Genomic DNA, 21153 nt, shown 5'->3' with positions numbered 1-21153 from the left:
GGAAAAAATGACGAAAATTGCAATTTTTGAATCACCCTAGCACGATTTAGGTCACCCCAACGACCAGACAAAAAAATACGGGCATAATTATTTTAGTCAAGGAACCCCCAGAAAATGTTTGAGCCCGATCGGAGAATTTTTTTTCGGTTTAGGCTCTTTTCAAATGAAATTGCTGCAGATGTATATAATGAAGAGCTTTTGTTTTCATTTTGTTCAGAAAATTATTTACTTTTGGGCTTAATTTGTATAAGCAGCGAAATATTTAAAATTGCATTTTCAATAATTTAATACTTTTTTTTTGGAAATTCAACGGCTCGCTCGTTTTTTGCCCATCTCTAGATTAGATTAGACTAAATTTGATTAGATAAGATTAGATGAGATTAGATGAGATAAGATTAGATTACATTAGATTAGATTAAATTAGATTAGATTAGATTAGATTAGTTAAGATCCTAGGTCTAGAAAAAAGGGGGAATTTTCATACAAATTTAATCTTTTCTCGATATTGCTAGTTTAGGTGAAAATGTTTGAACAATTATTTCAAAAGACCAAAATTGTTTTGTTACCCTTCCCTCCCCTTTCCTCAAAGTTTACCCTAAAAATCAAGTACAATCAGTTGAAATCAATTTAAAATGCATTCTCCTGCGATCAAAATTACTTTTAGCATGTTTGGGTTGATCTTTTGAATTTTTGAAATTTTTTAATGTGTAGTATCTTAAAAGTTTTTTTTTCTAAAATTTTTGTGCTCATCAAATCTTATATTTTTTGAAAATTAATGGTTGCAAAACAACTGAACTAGTGTAAAAAGCATCTTCAAACACTTATTGCATTCAAATGTTGAGGCTATGGCTTGTTTTTTTAAATTTTAATATTTTTTCCAATTATTTTTACGGCAAATAATATTTAACTGTTTTAAATTTCTTTTGAGTTTTTGAGGTCGGTAAATTAACTTATTTGTAAATAATTTATTTCTGCAGTATTATTTGTTGTTAATTTCCAAACAATTTTATTAAAACAATTTTTAAGAAATCGAATTCAACTCGCTAAAAAAGTTGTCATTTCCCGTGGAAATCCTCTTCAGCATTATGCTGCGTTCTGATTCTTCCAAGCAAGCGAGAAAATGGAAATTTTCTGATTTTACCGGCGAACGACTCTGCCTTCAAGAGAACTCCGCCGTCGTCGTCGTCGTAATTTTATAATTTCTGTTCCCCTGCAGAACTGCGACTTTGCCTAGAACAACAATTAAGTCTCCACGAGAGCGCTAAAAAATCATAATTTCAAACTTCTTCCCCCTCGTGATTCCCACCGAAACATCACAAAAATAACAGCCCTGGCGTGGGCGGATCCCGCCGACACCACCAAACCGTGGCCATCCCTTCTAAGCTGACGGAACGGGGCGAGGAGAGGAGGGGGGAGGGGGACCGATTTGCAGCTTTTAAGTTACGCTTCTCTTTAATGAGTGAGGATGAATAAAAGATGCGAGCGAGAGAGCGTAGTCGACTGCTTGAAAGCTTTGCCAGCAGGCAGTGATTAATTTGCTACAAATGATGGTGTTGTGCCGCTCGCGATGCAGAGATTCGGTGGATGGTAACGATCGGAACATGATTCACAGAATGGTTTAATATTCAAGCAGCTGGGAAGTCGATGGAGCTTTGTGAATAAGTTAACTTTGATGGCTTGGGTTAGAGCTTTCGGTGCGAAATTGGTGCTTTGATTGTTTGATTTTGAAGTGATTTTCAACGATATTTTTTGTTTGATTTGTTTCATTTGTTCTGATTCATCTCGGAATTTTCATTAATTTTAATTGAGGTAGTTTAAATTCTGTCAATTTTCAAATAAAATATTTCAACATATCAAGCATTATAATAAGCTTCATCAAGGCCAGTTTCCTCCCAGTTTTGGACCAGCTGCAGCTGTCCACCAGCTTAAATCGTGTGCAGCACCTTTTCGATTTAAAACAGCACCATAAATCACCGTGGGACCGATCTCGATGGCAGCCACAATCCGTCGTGTATGCATAAATTTATGCACCCAGTTTCCGTCAGCTCTTTCGCGGGAGAGGGAGAGAGACAAATATGCCGCATCTCATTTTATGTTGTCGTTTTTTTTAAATAAAACAATTTCCTTTTTCCTCCACCATATTTCGACATCATCCTCTCAATCATTCCTTCAGCAATATGGCGGCCGCGACTTTTTTCAACTTCATTCATAAACTGGTACCGGTCTCTCGGTCCCCGGAAAACCAGTTTTTTTTTCGACTCAACTTCTTGAGGCTTGCCTTTTGCCGCGAGTGTGTGTGAATGGTTTCATTCATAAATCACGTGAAAAAAAAAAATCGCGCGTGAGAGTCAATACTTGAGTTCTGAAGTTGTGATTCCATTCATGGCACGTAGCGCGCGCCTGAAACTAACCAGACAAGCTGTATTTTTTTTTAAAGTCATTCAAAAATAGTGAAGAACTGGTTTCCTGTGCTCAGTTGATCCTCTCTTGGGCGCTGGATGTCCGTGGTTGAAGAGTGCTGTTTTGGCGCGTTACTCAAGTGGTTGGCCTCAGCTTGTTCCACTTAATTGGTACTCGTTGTAGCGCGCTGAGAATGACCAATTTGAGTGGATTTTTGTTGCAATGTGGAAATTTGAAACGAAACGTTATTTAATTTGCTACAAATCTGTTTTCTTAAGGTTAAAAAAAAACACGAAAATACTACATAATATGTTCTGTTCTTGTTTATTTTATTTCTGTTTCTGTTCTTTGAATGTTCTTATTTCGTTTAGTAAATCTTGTATTTTTTCTGGTTTTCTGTTTTCTGTTTTTTTTTTTGTTTTTCCGGTGTCCAATTTTACTGTTTTTCTGTTGTTTTTTTTCCCTTTTTCTGTTTCCCTTCTTTTCCTTTTTTCTTTATTTCTTTTTTTCTGTTTTTCTGTTTTTCTGTTTTTCTGTTTTTCTGTTTTTCTGTTTTTCTGTTTTTCTGTTTTTCTGTTTTTCTGTTTTTCTATTTTTCTGTTTTTCTGTTTTTCTGTTTTTTTCTGTTTTTTTCTGTTTTTTTCAGTTTTTCAGTTTTTCAGTTTTTCAGTTTTTCAGTTTTTCAGTTTTTCAGTTTTTCAGTTTTTCAGTTTTTCAGATTTTCTGTATTTCTGTATTTCTATTTTTCTGTTTTTCTGTTTTTCTGTTTTTCTGTTTTTCTGTTTTTCTGTTTTTCTGTTTTTCTGTTTTTCTGTTTTTCTGTTTTTCTGTTTTTCTGTTTTTCTGTTTTTCTGTTTTTCTGTTTTTCTGTTTTTCTGTTTTTCTATTTTTCTATTTTTCTGTTTTTCTCTTTTGTTGTTTTGTTGTTTTGTTGTTTTGTTGTTTTGTTGTTTTGTTGTTTTGTTGTTTTGTTGTTTTGTTGTTTTGTTGTTTTGTTGTTTTGTTGTTTTGTTGTTTTGTTGTTTTGTTGTTTTGTTGTTTTGTTGTTTTATTGTTTTTCTGACCTTTTTCTTTAGATATATTAAAAACAGAAATTTCAGTTGCTCCACCTGGGCACGATGATTACCATGTTTCGAAAGCCAATTATTTAAGTGGACTCCGGCAGTGGCTTCTGTTTTCCTGGGATGATCCCACACACTGTTTGGAAAGGCACTGCTGGAAGCTCATTAAACATCGTCTGCAGTGCGAGTGAATCCAATCAGCAAACCATTATTTTTCATGATTCTTGCAACAGTCAATGTAGCACAATTTCAGCTCTTGGGGGCGGAGCTGGGAAGGAGTTGATAGTTGGGATATTTACAATATCCTTTCTTTATTCGTGATGTAGACGGGAAGAAGTGCCTTGCACCAAAGCTTATCTTCTGCAAGTGGCCAACACTGGAATGGCAGAGTGTGCAGTTCACTAAGCACACTGCACCTCGAGTCCTTTCTGCCCTTTTGGAGCTGGTTTGGAGGGGGTTTCGAAGCAGACACGTTGTGCTTTGGATGTGTCCTTAACAGAGCTACAATGTTGGGAAAAGAAAGGATTTGTTATTGCAGCGAGGGAAAGGGTTAAAAATACCTTGAGTGTGATTTCTTACGAAAATAGGCTCACTTAAGTGCCGATAACTCTTGATTTAGCAGAAAGCAATAAAATTTGGTTGAACATAATTTGTCAAACAGCAATGTTATAAAAACGCAATTCTTTAAAAATACAATGCTGATAATAAAGTCAGTTCTCCTAAATGATGAGTGGCGCCATCTCTTGCCGGATCCCGCCTCTTGTAATAATATTTCCCCTGAATGTATGCAAAGAGGGAAGGGAGGATCTTTTACATTCACAGCCCACAATGCACTTTAGCTCTGTGTGTGTGTATGCACACCATTAGCTTCAAGTGCAGTCAGCCAGCACACACACAGCAAACTTAGCCCGAAGGGTTTGCTGTTTCGGGAAAAGCTGACTTTTCCAGCTGGATGAAAATAAGCCAGACCACGCGCGCCAACAGCACCGGAAACGGGATCTGTTTGCATTCCGAGCTGCAGAATTTTTATGGAATAAGCGAAATAGGGTTTTCCCCAAAGGTTTTTCCAGTAAATTTTCATTTGTAATATTTAGATTTTACGGTTGAAATATTAATTTATTTCAAGATATTTCCTAAGCTGATTGAATCAGGTTTTCTTGCAAATTTAAAAATATATTTTTCGATAATTCTAAAGTTCCCATGAACCAAACCAAGCACAAACAGACCCAAGGCTTCCTTGAGCCAGGATGTTGCTCCGGCAGTTTGCCAGGAAGTAATTTGAGGAAATTCCAACCTCCCCCAGATAAGCACCCACGTTGCTGGCACAAAGTAAACAAATATCGCTCGCGTGAGCTTCTTTCGAGCTGGAAATGGTATCGTTTTCTAGAGTTCCTTTTTCGCAAACGCTGGAACCAAGGAAAACCCCGGACAGGAGAGAGTAATGCATTCAATTTAATAATGTAAACAAAATGGATGCTTTCTGTTCTGATAAAAATAAGAGAAAATTGCAACGAGTTTTGCTGCATTTGGGAGAATGGACAGGTTCAGTGTATTTGTTGGGAGTTTTTTTTTATTCTCCGGAAAGAGATACATATCAATCAGTCCCATTTTTTCTTGGCTGCGAGTTGAGACTGATGGATTGAGATAATACCGAGCTCGGGAATAGATCTATGATGAAACTTCATTACTTTACGCCAATTTGCCTTTCTTTTTCCCTGTTCTAATGGAAGGAAAAATTAATGGAAATGGACTGCGGTGATCCAAATTGATTGCATTTGTATCACAAGGTCTTAGATGCTTTCAGTAGTCTCGAGATAATTTTATCAAATGAAGAACGACTTGAAAAAGTCAAAGAGAAACAAATGAAAACCAGAAAACAGAAAAACAGAAAAACAGAAAAACAGAAAAACAGAAAAACAGAAAAACAGAAAAACAGAAAAACAGAAAAACAGAAAAACAGAAAAACAGAAAAACAGAAAAACAGAAAAACAGAAAAACAGAAAAACAGAAAAACAGAAAAACAGAAAAACAGAAAAACAGAAAAACAGAAAAACAGAAAAACAGAAAAACAGAAAAACAGAAAAACAGAAAAACAGAAAAACAACAAAACAGAAAAACAGAAAAACCGAAAAACAGAAAAACAGAAAAACAAAAAAACAAAAAAAAGAAAAATAGAAAAACAGAAAAACAGAAAAACAGAAAAACAGAAAAACAGAAAAACAGAAAAACAGAAAAACAGAAAAACAGAAAAACAGAAAAACAGAAAAACAGAAAAACAACAAAACAGAAAAACAGAAAAACCGAAAAACAGAAAAACAGAAAAACAAAAAAACAAAAAAAAAAGAAAAATAGAAAAACAGAAAAACAGAAAAACAGAAAAACAGAAAAACAGAAAAAAAGAAAAACAGAAAAACAGAAAAACAGAAAAACAGAAAAACAGAAAAACAGAAAAACAGAAACACAGACAATCAGAAAAACAGAAAAACAGAAAAACAGAAAAACATAAAAAACAGAATTATAGAAAAGCAGAAGGACAGAAAAACATAAGTAACACAGAAAAAACCGAACAAACGGCTAAACAGGAAGCTTGAAATACAGATTGAAAATCAAAAATAGAAAAGCCGAGCACGGCGTGTTTTCTAGAACAAACTTTTCAGGAAAAAATAGTCATCGCTACTTTCAAATGTGTCTTATAGGAAATTTTCTCAGCTTTCCAATGCTTCTATGAGTAAAATTTTTCATCGGGAAATTTCTGAGATATCTATATTTTAAGTTTTTTGTTTTAAATTCCTTTATTATTTATTGGAAATTTAATACTAACAGTTCAGAAAACGTATCAAATGATTTGTTTCATGTGTTATTTAATCATTAAAATGTGTAAAATAAGACAAAAACCAATTTTGTAGAAGGTTGCAATCCACTAAACATTTTGAAAATTATGTTTTGCATGAGTTTTTGGAGATATGGGATGTATTCAGAATTTAAGATCATAAAACAGTCTGAAAATCTATTTTTACAAGAATTATTAGATTATTACATATTTTTTGTGTACAAATATCATATGTCTGCTCTGATTTAGCTTGTTCAACCGAATTTTGGCAGGATTGTGATTGTTAATGGTATTATTGAATTTTAATGAATAAATTTGATATTTTCTTAAGCAAACATTAACCAAAAACATTAATAATATATGATTTAAAAATTTAAAATGTGCTGTATATTACTGTTGCAAGCTTCAAAAGTCATTTTTTCATGAGTATAAAATAAAGATAAAAATTTATAAATTGTATACTGTTGAAAATGCACATGAAAGAAGCAATAAAACTCGAGTCTTTCAACTAGGAAAAATGAAAACATTGTCACAAACTATTTTTTTTTGTTTGATCAAAAATAAAATATAATTTTAACAAAAAAAAAATCAAATAAAAACTTCTATTCCAAACTATTTTAACAAAAATCAAGATATATATTTTAAAAAAAATTATGAGTTTTATAAGACCTCTAAAATTCCTTGATCATTTAATACAAAATAACAACTAAAACAATAATTTCATACTAAAGAAAAGATTTTCTTCTAAAGCTTTCAACCGTAGTTTGCAGTTCAATTTCGAGTATTAAACATGTTTTGTATCCATGCAACTGGTCAATGTTTGGTTGAGTAAATATTAGACTTGTTCATAAAAATCTAGTAATACCCTATCAATCTCAAACCTGCAAAAAATGGTTGTATCAACTAATTCCAAGCTGAATCAGAGCAGACCTGTGTTATTTGTACACAACAATTATGTAATAATCTATTTGTTCTTGTAAAAAACGTATTTTAAAACGGTTTTATGATTTTAATTTCTGAAAAAAACCCCATATCTTCAAAAAATCATTTTTTAAATGTTTAGCGAATTGCATCCTTCTACAAAGTTGTATCTTGTCTAATTTTGCACATCTTTATGAGTAATGACCCATGAAACACATCATGTGACAAGTTTCCTGAACTGTTATTTAAAAGTTTCCAATAAATGATTAATGATTTTAAAACAATAAACTTAAAATATAGTTATCTCAGAAATTTCCCGATGAAACATTTCGCTCTTAGAAGCATTGGAGAGCTGAGAAAATTTCCTATCAAACACATTTGACAGTAGCGATGACTATTTTCTTCTTCTTAAGGTTGCCCAGAAAACACACCGTGCCGAATAATAAGATACAAATAAATAAAGAACAGAAGAACAAAAGAACAGAAAAAACAGAAAAACAATAAAACAGAAAATAAACATTAAAGTATAAAAGAATAGAACATTAGAACAATAGAAGAACAAAATAAAAGAAGGTAAAGTAAAAAAAAATCAACCAAAAATCAATATTTCAAAAAATTGAAAAAAAAATTAAAGGTAGTTTCAAGCGAGATAAGAACAATTTTGGAATTTCTCCAAAGCACAACTTCACTTTAAGCCTCTTGTTCTCCCATCTCATGCCTTCAAGGAGTTCGTCAAGCCAAATTTCGCAGCAAATATTTCAAACATTTCAGCAAGAGTGCACTTTCACCTTCCCCCAGAAGGTACTTCCCAATCTTTCGAGACGTGACATGCTGTGCTGTGCTTAGTTGAGCTGAAGCTGCTCATGAACAAAAACTACACACAAGCTCATGCACATTCCACCGTATTCAATTTTCCGGAAAAGTTTTCATTTTTGTTCGGTGTTAGTTTCCCCCTCTTCCCCTCTCAAAAGAAAAACCGAACAACATTCTTCGTCTTCTTCCTGTTTCGCCAAATTGTTCGCTCGGTTTTTAAGTTATTCCTAAACTCATGTCAGGCAAAACTTTTGACTCACACTGCTCCCACACCTCACTTTTGGGCACGAAGGAGTGCACTCTCTGTTGTGTGTGTGAGGAGTGGAAAACAGGAAGTTCATTTTTCTTTTTGAAAAAAAGAAAAAACAGTTTGCTGGCAGCACTGCTCAGTCGGAAGAAAATTGGCGCGGATCAACAACAAACGGAAACGTGGAAAATCTTTGAGAAAAAGAATTAAACTTTTCTTTGTGTGTGATTTTTTGTTTTCTTTTTGCTGTAACTCAAGAAAATGGTGTAAAACGTGGCTTGCATTTGATGGAGAGAACGTTCTTCGGGAAAAGTTTATCGTGTAGCTTATTTGTTTTTCGATTCTAACTGGAGCTAAGCTGCCAATGCTGACAATTAGCTGACGAAGTTAGTTGGAGTCAATCAACAGAAGATTGTTTGTTTTTTTTTTTTCAATTTAAAGGTCACGTAAACTTACAAAAACAGCACATTTGCAGCAACATCATCAGATTAGTACCTGAAAGTAGACAGAAAAAGAGAAAGGCAAAAGTCAGTAAACACGCATCTGAAATCGCAAACCCCTACTTCAAAGTTTATCGCCCAAGCCGATTTCAAACAAATTTGCTCGTTACCAGTGATATTCCAATTAGCCTGACCGACATTCATCCCCTCCTAGGAAATGTACCCCAGCACTCGCAGAACGCAAAAAAAAACATAACTTCATAGCCTTTTGAAATGGCCACCGCCACCGGAAAAGCATTCCCCCCTCATTTTTCACCAAAGGAACACGATTTTCGCCCACCCCCTCCTTCGCTTCACCAGATTTCCGCTCAAGACCACAAAGTGGCCAACCCGCCCCGGCGTGGCGTCAAGCATAAATATAGTTTCATGTTCTGGGCTCACTTGTGAGCTGTTGGGGTTGGACGGACACGTTTCCCCCTGCCTGGCAAATCTGGGGGGAGTTTTTCGCGGAAAATCACTTTTCCAAGCAAAGGTGTGGCGCGGTCACGTGCTACAAGTGGCTGGCACAGTAAATTCAAATTTATTGCTAGTTAATTAACATTAGGTTATTTCAATGTAATTTTAAAATTCAAGCAGTAATTTTTTTACATGTTTTACAAGTTTTAGCAAAACTTTATTTTTTAAAGTGCCTTCAAACTTTGCCAGAACAGGTAGAGCCCAGCTAACAGGAAAAGGAAAATTGTTTTTCCTTCACCGCTTTTCCTCGACGGTTTTTCTTTCACTCTCTCCCCCCTGTGTTCATTTGTTTGCCTTGTGCGCTGTTTGCCCCTCGAGTGCTGACCATTGCCCGAATGCTCGCAGTTTTCCTCTCTCCCCCTTCTCGAGTACATCAAGACTTTCGTGTGGTAGGCAAATGAGTGTCGTGTGTACTTTTTCCACCCTGCTGGGGAAGGGCCTCTATTGAATGGGGTTCAACAGTGGATTCTGGCATATCTGTTTAAATCTCGTCAAAAAAAATATTCATAAACTTTTGTTAGGATGGTTAGAAAGAAGTCAAAAATAAGTTTACAAAATTATCAAAATAATAAAAAATGTTTAAAAATTTCATGTAGTCGACAAGTGAGAAAAATATTTAAAAATTTAAAAAAACACACAAATTATAATTATTGATTTTAGGTTAAATTATGAGCAATTCTCTTCGAAATGAACCTGGGTTATTCCATGACAACTGAGAACACTTTTGGACTCGACCTTCAACGATTTGAACTTAACAAAAATCCCAAGTTTGGTGTTGAATGGATCATCCCTCTGTTTTTGACACCACCCTATTTTTTATGATTTAAAAAGAACTTTTTTTTCCTTTTAATCAAAACTTTGCAAATATTATCCCAAAAGGCTTTCTTCACAAAGCATTTTAAAGGACATTGTCAAAAGAATTCCAACACAATCAAATTTCAACCCTCAAAGTATTAAAAATTTGGTTTGACTCATTCCCTATTTTTGATTATTTTTAAATTATGTCATCATTGTGCTTCCCCGACAATTTTACATAAATATCATTGAAAACCTCACAGTAACATGAATTATCGACGAGTAACAGCGATTTTACTCAAAAAAGTTTAATTTTGCGAAATAAAGGTATGTTTATAATCTGAAATCATTTGATTTATTTTGATTCTTTGGCAAAGTTGTAATAGTATAGGCAAAGTATGGATTAGGACTACATTGAAAAAAAAATTATGCACAGAAAATTTGTTTTAACTGATTCATAAAAAAAAAACACTTTTTGTCGATAAAGCATGAGCATGAGCATGAGCATGAGAGACCACCCATGGTTGTCCTTCTCCGTTGCTGAACAGAACCGTAATATCCTTTCAGCACTACTGATCATAGGCTTCGACTATCAAGTGGTATTTCCCTTATCAACAGCATGTATGAATGCGCTGAAAAGATAAAACACCATGACTTCCAAAACAAGATCAGTTGCGAATAGGTAACAGTCATTGGCCACCAACGGCGCCCGCCATGTCAGTTTGTAGATCTCGATTTTAAGGGACGGGAATGTTAGTTAGCGCAGGTTGCTACTAGGGCAGCTGATTTACTCTGTGCTTACACCCCACGAGCGCCAGGAACCTGAAAATTGGTTAGTAGGATAGGGTGTTTGGTCAGGATTCATCATAGAAGATGATGATGCGACCCAAAATCATAGTGTTTGTTGAAAGGTATTATATTTTATTCTCAAGGCAAACAATCGGTTGCTGCGGATGAGACATTTCCCGTTTAACTGTTGTTAAATTTTTAATGAAATGGTTTAATCTTAGACAGCCGGCTGTGGAAAGATAAAACCAAATAATATTTATTTATACAATGAGGTGTTAAACGCAATGCTGCAATGATAGCGTAGTCTGATTTTTAATTATATAATCATTTAGTTCATGAATTTGTTACGGAATAGACGCGACGAACTCAATCATCAAATGCCTTCCGATCTTCTTTCTGTTAGCTAGATAAGGTATTGATTTTCGTTGCCTCTCGAGCTACGATGCTATGGAGAGGGCTTAACACACAAACAACCGACGTCGAGCCCTCCGAGCTACGGAGCTATGGGAAGGTCTTTTCAACACAAAAAAAGACTCGCGCACCACACGACGTTCTTGATGAAACAAAATAATTTTGTTACGCGATAAACCTAACGAACTCGGATCGTTTTTATCGAAAACTATATAAAGAGAACAAAAATCTCATCGGCCAACGAACGCGCGAACTAAGTAAAATGAAAAAGAAGAATAAGAAGACCAATCACCCCATGCACACAAACAGCGACACAAAAGAGACGAAAATAACACAAAAAACAGGACTGCGCGTCCTCATAGGTACTGCACTAATGATCAATGAACTCACTTGATTGTTCAAAAATCAAATCGAATTGATTTAGAGTAATTGCCAATGTGTAGAAAAGATTTAAACCGTTAACAGTTGGCGACGACCCGAACACAACGTGGACAATTTTTAAAGGCAGAAATAAATAAAACAAAACAAAAAAATACCAAGAACATTAAAAAATAGGATTCACAAAAAAAGGGCCTATATCTCCCACACATACTTTAAAAAAAATCAAGTAAACACGCAACATGGAACGAACTCACCAGATGATAGTTGATAATCCTCCACTCGCAGAAATTTTTCGCTTTCAAAGATGAAGAAGTCCACCTTTCATCTTTGAAACACAACCGCCACCGATCACTCGCAAACCAACATCACTAAACCAATGAGCCTCCCACCTAACACCCAGACTCGGTAGTCAACACCACCCACCACCGTTAGAGCACAGCGCCAGCATGTCATCTGTTTACCAACAAAGCGCGATGACACCAAACACTGACGATGCTCTCTCTCCCTCACTCAAAACGAACAAACGTCACTGATGGACGGCGGACGCCATTCCTCAGCCCTGCAGGAAAGTGAAGCCTCCGTTTGACACTTGCACAAATGATGCACGGTTGCAACCTGGGAGGGAGAAGCGAAGAGGTCTTCTTATTCTTATTCATTTTCTTGTTGTTGTTTTTGTTTTTTGTGCAAGATAATTTCTCTTCCCATTTAAATTTCCAGTCAGTCGTCATCTGCCCTTCTTGACAAAACAAATTTTCTTGCAGCTCATTTCAAAATAGTGCTCAAGATCGTACATGACTCATGTGATGCAACTTTCTCCGCGATTTTTTTTTTTTATTCATAACTTATTTTTATTTGGTCCTCTTCGGTGCCGAGACGAGGGTAGGACCGGAAATCATGAATGTGACATAAAAACTAATGAAAATATTTTTTTCAACTAATGACAGCAAGGGTCATTTCACATCATACTTGCAGGACATCAAACCACAGAGTAACACAGAGCGAGCAGTCCGAAGAAATGTCATTTTATTTTTTGGCTCAATAAGGCGTGCGATGTACCTGCGATGTACCACAAAGTGGAACCAAAAATCAAATGGCAGTAGTTATTCTGTGATGAAACCGATCACTTTTAATTGATCTGGGTGGGTTTGCTGCTTTTCAACTGGGTGCTGAACTCGTTGAAGATCCTACACAGCTCAGCCGAACTGTAAAGTACCTCCTTGCCTTGTTCCTTCGTGACTCCACAGGCGTGAGGGGCCAGTATTTTGTTTGCTGCTTCCTGCTTGTCGAAGGCGATCCTTCTGTTTTTTCCGGAACCGAACCCGACAGCGGACGAAACTACGCCGCCGTGAGTGCCGGTACTGCCGTACTTAATTTTCTGTCATTTTACTTTCTGGTTGCAATAAAATGCAAAACCCGAAGTGAATTCGCTGTGACACGATCATTTTTTCCGAGATGCCGGCTTTGCAGAGCGATTGTTTGAAAAACGGTGGCTTATGTTAAATTGAACGATCTTAATTTTTAGGCAAATTTTACCTACGATGGTTTTTTTTCCATAAAAAAAAGAAACGTTCCGCTATTCATGTCAACCTCCAGCTCGCCGTTTTTTCCCGCTTTGTTCCTATTTTCATCCAGAGATTTTTCTTCACTTCCTCCACAGCTCTGGTTGTACTGAACGATTTATATATTTAAATACATTGACTAACTACTACTAACTTAATAAGTCTTAGTTTAAGCACATGTATGATTTATGGTCATTGATTGATTTATGGTCATATTGGAAATATATCTCATGAATACATGTTTTAAACTAAATCTTATCAAAAATAAGCAAAAATTGAAAAATAAATAAAGTTAATTATTTTATTTTAGCCTGAATTGTCTCAGTCCGAAAAAACATTTGCAAATTTAAAAACTTTTTTAAATTTATTTTCCTAACAAATACAATACTGCTCTAACCAAATAAAAACAGTAACAAAAATTGAAGGCGGCTCTCACTGACAGTTCGCAAGTGGCTGACACTGACAACTAGGTGTATTCTTCTCCGCCCGACTCAGGTTGCAACGCGCCGACCGCACTTCGATGGATGAATGAAAAAAAGAAAAACACCGAACCACCGAAACTTTATTCCAAGAACAGGCGGAAAAACCCTTGTTGTTGGAAAACCTTCATCTTCCCGGGCAACTTCTATAAAACGTCCACATTTCGAGCACACAACCAACACCAAAAACTTCCGAAAACACTACAAAATCACGAAAATCCCGGCGCACCGCAAAACAATCAACCGCTCGTGGGCAATGTTGCCAGGCTTCACTCAAAAAAAAAAAAACACTTTTTGTCGATAAAATTTATTTTCAAAACAACACTTATCTTTTTTTATATTTTTAATATTTTTACATATTCTTTTCAGACAATTGGGGGCAAAATATATTTGACTGAATCATGATCTTTTGAATAAAAAAGTGTTTAAAAAATAATAAGATTTTTTTCATGTTTAAAGGACAAATCAAATTTGCGATTCAAAAAATACTTAAAGCTAATATTTTTCACAATTTTGGACTACCCTTTTTCAAACTCGGCCTTAAAATCAGGGCGTGCAAGTTTTTTTTAATAGTGCCGATGGTTATAATTTTCAATAACATATTTTCAAAGAACTGATAAAATATGTTTGATTGAAATTTAACACCCTTACTGTATGAATCAGTATTTTTTCAACTTTTTTTATAGGTGCTGGAACATTTTTTTCTTGTTTTACTTTATGATAAAATAATAATATTAACCACTTTGTTTCAGAAGTTTCAAATTAACGATAATTTTTTTTTTTGGAAGATGGATTGATTTAATTAATATTAATTGCAAGCAAGTTTTAAATGAAACCAATTTAGTAAATGAAGAATTACATGGATTAAAAAATACAAAACTGGAAAAGCTTTATCATTAAACAAAAAACAAATCATGGATTACATCTAAAATCTTTATCTTAATCTAAAAAAAGATTTTAAATTAATGACATTGTAAATATTTTTAAAAGTTTCGTCAATATTTTGATGTACTGAAAACTAGTGACTGCTAGTAACAACTCTTGAGCATTATTTAAAAAGGTCCTATAAGTTATTGTGTTTCATTTGTTTATGGAAACTATTTTAAAAAATACTCTTGAACTGAACAATGCATTTTAAATCACTTTTTTTACTCAAGTGTTGAATCCTGTTGAAACTTATTGATCGTATTCTCATTTTAGCGTCGTTTATCTATCCTTACTCAATCAAATGAAATCATTTTCTGACACATGATTTTTTCGATTATTTAAACTTCTTTAAAATAAAAAATGAATTCTTAGAAATAAATTCTTAGGTAATTTGTAATCTTTTGCCAGTAGCAAAATTTTGTAATTATTTTTGCTTCAATATTTTAGAAAAGGCTTAAAATTCGGATACTTTCAATTTTCTTCTACTCAACTACGACCAGCGTCGAAAAACAAAATTTTCAAATGAAGTTTGACGGTTGAGAAAATTAAAATACAAATAAAATGATAGAAATAGTCATGATTCACATTTTTCTATTATTTTTCAAATTTGCAAATAAATTACACAATAAAAGTGTGGATCATATTTGTTAAAAAATATTTATTTTTAAAGCTTAAGAATGATACGTTTTCGAAAAGAAAATGCAAATTGAAGGAAACAACAGCAATTTGGTCCAAAATGAAGACTAGACCCAATTCAAGGACATAACCTTTATCAAACTTAAAAATTCACTATCTCGCTTGTTTTCCTCGAAATCACTCTTGATGAATCACATCCCGGCAAACAAAAACAAACACAGCACACACAAAAGCTGGAAAGTACCATCGAAAACTCAATTCAATATCCTCATCGCGTATTCCTGCGGATCCTGTTCGTGCTGCCGGTTCCGGTTTCCTCCCGTCCCATTTCCGCAGCTGGGCCCTATAGGCTCAGCTCAAGCTCAAACACACTCCAAAATGGCTCCTTGTTTTGTCTTGCTATTCCGGGAACATCCTCGACGATGGCCATCAGATTTTTTTTTTGCTTGCTTTTGTGAAGTCAACGATAAGAGATTTGCAGGGTTGTAGTTTTTCCGAACTCGGTAATTTTAAGCTTGAATCTTTCCGGTGAAGATTTTCACTTCTCTGAACGCAATCCAATTTTTCCCGATGGGCTCGACCTTTTCGGCGTGGACGTCGTCGCCAAGTGCTTCCGGAGCAATCGCGTTCAAGTGTAGAGGCTTTTGCTGTTGTCGTCCTTCGAGCAGCTGTCCAAGGGCCAAATCGGGAGGAAGAAGCGCGCGGGGCAGCTGTCGGTGCCATTCGAGGCCACTTCACTCAGAAATTCATTTGTTTGGCTAATTGAACTCCTCCAAGAAGATGTTTATTTTCGCGCCAAATTGTTTCGTTCTCTTGGAAGGACAATACATAATTTCTTGGGCAGTGAATTTCTTCGACATTTGGTAATGATTTTGGGGGAAAACAATCACCAATAAGAACAAAAGAAAAGCTCGCCCAAAAACTACAAATTGATTCATTCCCGGGGAAGTCCATCGAAAACTCGTTAAACCAACCGGACGTCCGACGATCTTGACGGCCGAAACAGAACAAAAAAAACTTGTCCATCGTCTTGACACGCAGCTTGACCAGCAAAAACAAAGTTTCGACAAAAAAAACATACCCCACGTCAAGTCGTCTTCCAAGCGGATTCAATTTGGTCACCAGGATCACACATGTCCGGGGCGCGAAAAAAAACATCAAACTTTTCGGCGGGGAGGTGGATGATGGAAAAGTTCGAGCGCCACTGACAGAGAACTCGACTGGGCCCCGGATTTTCCGGCCGTCCTCGGAAATTATTATCGCTAGGCTGTGCGAGTTTTGCGAATTGTAAAGACAGGATGACAGCTTGGACAGCTCTTTGTTTTAGTGGAAAGTTTTTTTTTCTTGCTTTCGGTGGGGGAAATAATGAGGCAGAAAGTTGGTTGGAACTGCCGAAGTTTCTGTGGTTGTTTGACGGATTGACAGACTGGGGCAGTGATTTGGATGGATTGGGAAGATTTTGTGACCAGTTGGAAAGGTTTGAGACACGAAAATTGGTCATTTTGTATGAATGTTACCAAAATCTTTCAAAATGGTAACATAACATAAATATTTTGATTTTTTTAAGAACCAACACTTGAATGACTGAAACAAACTTAAACATACCTAAAAAACCAAAATATAATTCAAGCAAAAAGACACAAAAACTCTTGAATCTTGAGAATGTCTTTTTTTTTGTTTGTATATTTTTATGTTTTATGTTTTTTATGTTTTTATGTTTTTTATGTTTTTATGTTTTTATGTTTTTATGTTTTTATGTTTTTATGTTTTTATGTTTTTATGTTTTTATGTTTTTATATTTTTATGTTTTTATGTTTTTATGTTTTTATGTTTTTATGTTTTTATGTTTTTATGTTTTTATGTTTTTATGTTTTTATGTTTTTATGTTTTTATGTTTTTATGTTTTTATGTTTTTATGTTTTTATGTTTTTATGTTTTTATGTTTTTATGTTTTTATGTTTTTATGTTTTTATGTTTTATGTTTTTATGTTTTTATGTTTTTATGTTTTTATGTTTTTATGTTTTTATGTTTTTATGTTTTTATGTTTTTATGTTTTTATGTTTTTATGTTTTTATGTTTTTATGTTTTTATGTTTTTATGTTTTTATGTTTTTATGTTTTTATGTTTTTATGTTTTTATGTTTTTATGTTTTTATGTTTTTATGTTTTTATGTTTTTATGTTTTTATGTTTTATGTTTTTATGTTTTTATGTTTTTATGTTTTTATGTTTTTATGTTTTTATGTTTTATGTTTTTATGTTTTTATGTTTTTATGTTTTTATGTTTTTATGTTTTTATGTTTTTATGTTTTTATGTTTTTATGTTTTTATGTTTTTATGTTTTTATGTTTTTATGTTTTTATGTTTTTATGTTTTTATGTTTTTATGTTTTTATGTTTTTATGTTTTTATGTTTTTATGTTTTTATGTTTTTATGTTTTATGTTTTTATGTTTTTATGTTTTTATGTTTTTATGTTTTTATGTTTTTATGTTTTTATGTTTTTATGTTTTTATGTTTTTATGTTTTTATGTTTTTATGTTTTTATGTTTTTATGTTTTTATGTTTTTATGTTTTTATGTTTTTATGTTTTTATGTTTTTATGTTTTTATGTTTTTATGTGTTTATGTTTTTATGTTTTTATGTTTTTATGTTTTTATGTTTTTATGTTTTTATGTTTTTATGTTTTTATGTTTTTATGTTTTTATGTTTTTATGTTTTTATGTTTTTATGTTTTTATGTTTTTATGTTTTTATGTTTTTATGTTTTTATGTTTTTATGTTTTTATGTTTTTATGTTTTTATGTTTTTATGTTTTTATGTTTTTATTTTTTTATGTTTTTATGTTTTTATGTTTTTATGTTTTTTTGTTTTTATGTTTTTATGTTTTTATGTTTTTATGTTTTTATGTTTTTATGTTTTTATGTTTTTATGTTTTTATGTTTTTATGTTTTTATGTTTTTATGTTTTTATGTTTTTATGTTTTTCATCTTTCGAGAGCTTTTCCGGATTGCGCAAACCTACGTCATTTCGTGCATTTCAATTTGCTCAAAATTTCATGCAGCTCCATGATGGTTTGTTTTCCCATTTTCCGAAAATCTGTGATATTTCCGGTTCGCGTCCATCATCAACAACCACCACCTAGTGTTTACCGAAAGATCAGCACACTGTTTACATTTGCATACCGAACCCCCGATATGCTGCTCCACTTTCTCACCATGGCACCTCTGCTCGTTAAGTGTAACACTAAACCGATTTGTTGTTGTTTGTCGGAATCGCCCGTTTGATGAAGGAAGGCCTGCTAATTGACCATTACCGCAAAACTGAAGGAAACTCCATCCGGTCAGAGCGGTTAGACGACCACCCCTCTCCCCAGTTCATGTCGGGAATCTGTTGATTTGCTGCCAAGTGCGAGTAATTTCTCATGTTTCAACCCCTTCCTCAGCTTGAAGTTTGAGGGTTGCGAGTTGCATCGAGGGGAGTTGAACAGTGAAGTCTTGTTTTGACGATATTTCAGCAATTTCTTTCCAAGCCGTTGAAACGAAGTTCGATTTCAATTAACCTGTCAAGCAGTCACTTCTAAATTTAGCAATCCAAGTTTCTTCAAGCATACCAAACGCTCGTACTAACAGTCGTCCAAACGACCTCCCCCCTTTAATCGCCTCCAGAGAAAACTAAACTTGCTCCTACGGCCCACTTCTGTAACAACCTGTTCTGCATCATGAAAATCGTCTTCGTCGTCGTCGTCGCCCTCCCCAGACAACTCATTCCTAATCCGTTCATCTTCACGTCGCGCCTAAATTGAGCGTTTCGATTGAAATTATACTGTCCGCGTCCGATTCTTTCCTCTCCTGAGGGACCTGGCAAATCCGGAACTGTTGTCATCGGGGTTGGCATTTTCCGAAATTCTAAAATAAGCAGCCTTCGGGGGCCGGGCCCCGCTCTGTTTGGAAATTTTGCTCATCTGTCCACTGCAGAAACGGCTGGACAATTTCGGAATCCTCGAGCGGGCCACAAAACGGGGCTTGTTCTGAGGCGCGTACGTGACGTTCCGGCGTTCTTTTTTCCTTCTTTTTCGGTAAAACTGTTGGGATTTCTGAAGAAAAGGGGTAGTTTCAGCGCTGGTGAAGACAGGTTTTTGTTGGACCGTGCGAGGGAGCTGGTTTGGTAACGCAACTTTAAACGAAATTGGTAGTCTATAGAAGTTGGTAGCACATCCAGTCTCAGCCTCTTTTATTGGTGTTGTTTTTGATTTGACAACATGTTACGAATCAAATTAAATTGGTAGCTGCTCAGCGTGTTCAAAATGGACATTGGTAGCAACTAAAAACACTCTTTACTTGAAATTGGTAGCGAATTGTGCTACAGCTGTGTTTGTAATATGCTTTGGTAGCCAGTTTTGATAAATCGTAATTGGTAGTGCTGTTTGGCATGACTGACTGAATTTGGTAACCAACTTTTCCATTGGATGTTAGCAGCTCTTATTTATCTTTGGTAGCGCTTTTTGACCTTTTAAACGACCTTGGTAGCAGTTTTAAACAAAACTGGAAGCGAGCTCTAGCTAGTAAATATTGTGACACCTTGGAATGATCAATTTGATGTTGGTAGCGCAACGAAGTAGTTTGATTCTTTGCTAGAAAGACAATAATTAATTTTGGTAGCAATTCAGCATGTTTATCATTGGTAGCAGTTTGATAAGATGAAAGAGGTGGAAGCCTTTTCGAGCAATTAGGTTTGACTTCGGTAGCACTTTTCAAAAAGTTGTAAATGTTATAAGTCAAGCATAGTTCAGGATATCCAAATTCTATGTTGGTAACGGTTTGATATGTATTGGCAGCAATATGATAAAATGTCAGATGTTTTTGGTATTGGTAACAGCTAAATTGTTTGGCAATGGCAGCCAGCTCCGATGGTTTCTTATTTGAAATGGGTAGTAATGTTTGGTATGGTTGAATAACATTGGTAACCAACTCCTCCAACGAATGTGAACAGTTCTTAGTTTGTATTGGTAGCAATTTTTGAAACGTGTTAACTAAGTTGAACATTTCTGTGATTTACATTGATAATTTCGGCTTCTCTATAATACAAATCAAAATTGGTAGCCAACTTTTTTTTTGCTGTGTGTAGCTCAACGAAACAACTTTGAATTTTGCCACAAATTAATACTGAAATAGGTGGTAGCTATTAGAGCATCTAGAATTGATATTGGAAGCGCATTTCAGTAGTTCTTCAAAGTAAAAAAAAGTTCTTTGGTATTTGAAATTGATAGCAATGATTGACACTGACATTGGTAGCATCTTTGGATGTTCAAAACTGAAAATGGTAGCACCTTTCTAAGATTGGTGGTAGCAGATCGAAACGTTCAAACTGACATTGGTAGCAAATATCAAAAATTTTGCTGAAACGCAGCTTCGAGAACCCGTAACTATTTTAAGCCAAAATTGGTAACGGGTTTGAGATACTCTTGAAATAGTTGTTTATTGCAATTCTAGAAATCCAAATCGGTAGAGGTTTAAAAGATTTGTAATGTAAATGATGAAGAGATTGGAATCCAGATATTTATGGTTGGTAGCAATTGTCAATTCAAGTTGTTGGTAGCACTTTTAGCACCTTATTATTTTCTATTTAGTTACATTAAATTTGTTGGTAGCAACTCATCAATCATAGCATCCCATATTAACTTTGAGAGCTACCAAGAACATCCACACCGAAATTTGATTTGGATATTGGTAGCAGACTGGGTTTAAGACTTGATATTAGATTAACTCCAGAACTCACATGAATCATATTTTGCACCCTTGGTAGCAGTTTTGGTAACAGTTAAAATGTCTAAAACTTGCTTTGTTCGAGTAACCAGAGTTTTGGTAGCAGACTATGGTGTTTAATGGTATACCTAGTTCTTTAGAAGTCTTTCTTTTGAACTTCGTTCAAATCTCCTAATCGTTCAATTAG

At 34.6% G+C, this 21153-nt stretch overlaps 1 protein-coding gene and 1 long non-coding RNA gene across 5 annotated transcripts in view; one reads left to right on the top strand and one right to left on the bottom strand.

Annotated features, from left to right (window-relative positions):
* LOC6032348 (nephrin) overlaps positions 1–21153 on the bottom strand; it is a 392449-nt gene that overhangs the window by 185687 nt on the left and 185609 nt on the right. The window lies entirely within an intron of this gene.
* On the top strand, positions 12163–13701 carry LOC119766699. The gene is made up of 2 exons (XR_005277068.1): positions 12163–12211; positions 13659–13701. It is a non-coding gene; the product is annotated as an uncharacterized LOC119766699 (long non-coding RNA).

Source organism: Culex quinquefasciatus, chromosome 2, assembly GCF_015732765.1.
Source record: "Culex quinquefasciatus strain JHB chromosome 2, VPISU_Cqui_1.0_pri_paternal, whole genome shotgun sequence".
Classification (NCBI taxonomy): Eukaryota; Metazoa; Arthropoda; class Insecta; order Diptera; family Culicidae; genus Culex; species Culex quinquefasciatus.
Note: the sequence above shows the minus strand (reverse complement) of the source record. Positions and strands in the feature narration are given on the sequence as shown.